General features: G+C 35.9%; 1 protein-coding gene across 2 annotated transcripts in view; it reads left to right on the top strand.

The window, feature by feature from the left end:
- Nucleotides 1-2,184, top strand: part of nectin4b (nectin cell adhesion molecule 4b) — a 26,926-nt gene extending 24,742 nt beyond the window's left edge. For both annotated transcript variants that reach the window (XM_084120971.1, XM_084120972.1), the window contains one exon: nt 1-2,184. This exon is cut by the window's left edge and continues 289 nt beyond it. The gene's annotated coding sequence lies outside the window, so the exon portion shown is untranslated.
- The last annotated feature ends 316 nt before the right edge of the window (nt 2,185-2,500 follow it).

Genomic DNA, 2,500 nt, shown 5'->3' with positions numbered 1-2,500 from the left:
ACACACACAGACAGATCCTCTGTTCACACGCGCACACACACACACACACACACACACACACACACACATACACACAGACAGATCCTCTGATCACACACGCAGACAGATCATCTGATGGAGGACTTGACCGGCACTGATACACACAGATCGAGATCGTCTCAAGCCGAAAGTCATGCATGTGATCAACGGGGATAAATAGATTAAAGTTTACACAAATCTTCCTCTTCCTCAGTGTTTCTGTCTCGTTCTCCAGCACAAATATCTAAACATTCTTAAATCAAGATTCATTTACTGGAGAAGAAGCAAAATGACTGAAGATATTAAGCCAAACATTTCTGAAAATGAAGTGAGTTTGTGTTTAAAACAAGAACAAATATCTGCCAATGGAGTCAGAAAAATAATCTTAATTCAAAGAGAAAACATGATTCTTCTCCAGTAAATGAATCTTGATTTAAGAATGTGTAGATATTTGTGCTGGAGAACGAGACGGAAACACTGAGGAAGAGCATCATTTTTTGAGGTGCATTCATTCACTGAACTATGAGCTATATATTTTTTTTACAGTATCACTGTATATAATAGACCAGATTATATGAACATTCCTCTTCTCCTGTGTTTCATGGAGGACAGAAAGTCATGCGGGTTTGGAACGACAAGAGTGTGAGGAAACTGATCAGCGAACACACACTCTTCTGTTCAAGGATATGATGGATATGAGGATATGATGGATATGAGGATATGATGGATATGATGGATATGATGGATATGATGGTAAACGAGGATTTCTTCCCCATCTCTGTCGTCCAGCAGAACTCAGACTATGGAGGCGTTCGACGGTTAAACTCTCGAGACTCTGATATACGGATGTGTTTCTCCTGATGATCTGGTTTGGACGAGTGTGACGGTTTTATGATGTTACGACACAATCAAACAAACACGTATTAGACTTTCATGTTTGTTTGAATTAGCACTGTTTAAATTCCATATTCATCTGTCATAATACTAGCATACCCTTCTCTAAGAGAACTCATAGGATGTTTATGATTACAGTATACTTACACTTACACTCAACAGCTGGAATACGATTTTTTTATGTTTCTAAAAGAGACTCTTCTGCTCACCAAAGCTGCGTTTATTTGATCAGAAAAAAAAGTGAAATATTATTCTAATGTAAATCATCTGTTCTCTATGTGAATATATAGTAAAGTGTAATTTATTCCTGTGATCAAAGCTGATGTTCAGCATCATTACTCCAGTCTTCAGTGTCACATGATCCTTCAGAAATCACTCTAATATGATGATTTGATGCTCAAGAAACATTTATGATTATTATCAGTGTTGAACACAGTTGGAAAACATGTAGAAATATTTGTGAGATGCATTACCATTCATAAATTTGGGGTAGGAAAGAAAAATGATCAAAAGTGACATTAAAGACAACAGATTCTATTTCAAATAAACGCTGTTCTTTTGAACTTTATATTCATCAAAGAATCCAGAAAAATAAAATGCATCACAGTTTCCACAAAAATATGAGAGTAATGTATGCGACTGGAGTAATGATGCTGAAAATTCAGCTTTGATCACAGGAATAAATTACACTTTATTATAAATTCACATTAAACATTAAAACTATAAGACTATAGTCTTCCGGGTTACTCATGAAGTTTATAACGCTTTACAATAAGTTCCCATTAGTTAACACTGGTTAATGCATGAACTAACAATGAGCAACACATTTGTTACAGTATGTATTCATCTTTGTTAACATTAAAATACATTCATTGTTACACTGAAAGAAATTGTTGTAGAAATAATTTTGCTACTAAATTGCACAAAGAAATGCAAGTGCAACACAATGAATTATTGCAAAGTAGAAATATTTTTTGAAATCATATTTGATCTACAGCTCACAGTGTAGTTCATATTCACTCATTAAATAATATTAGCAGATACAACTTTTGATTTTAATAATGCATTTGTAAATGTTGAAATTGATAAGTGATTATTGTTAGTTCATGTTAACTAATGAATCCTGAATGAAGTCGGTTAAATAAAAAGGTGGAATTTGAACTTTAAAAGTAAGACTGAAGTTTAAACATCTGTTTATGAAGTTTATAAATGTGTTTTTTATATTATTTCTGATGTTGAGTCGCTCAAATAAAGCTCTGTGTAGGCCTTTAATATGAGTGTGTGTGTGTGTGTGTGTGTGTGTGTGTGTGTGTGTGTGTGAGAGAAAGTGAGAGTGAGCGTGTGCGTGTGAGAGGAAGTGAGAGTGAGCGTGTGTGTGAGAGAGTGAGCGTGTGTGTGTGTGAGAGAGTGAGCGTGTGTGTGTGTGAGAGAGTGTGTGTGTGAGAGAGAGTGAGCATGTGTGTGTGAGAGAGAGTGAGCGTGTGTGTGTGAGTGAGTGTGTGTGTGAGAGAGTGAGTGTGTGTGTGTGTGAGAGAAAGTGAGAGTGAGCGTGTGTGTGAGAGAAAGAGAGTGAACGTGTGTGTGAGAG

Source organism: Abramis brama, assembly GCF_963993115.1.
Source record: "Abramis brama genome assembly, chromosome: 7".
Classification (NCBI taxonomy): domain Eukaryota; kingdom Metazoa; phylum Chordata; class Actinopteri; order Cypriniformes; family Leuciscidae; genus Abramis; species Abramis brama.
This window is presented reverse-complemented; position numbering and strand designations above follow the sequence as displayed.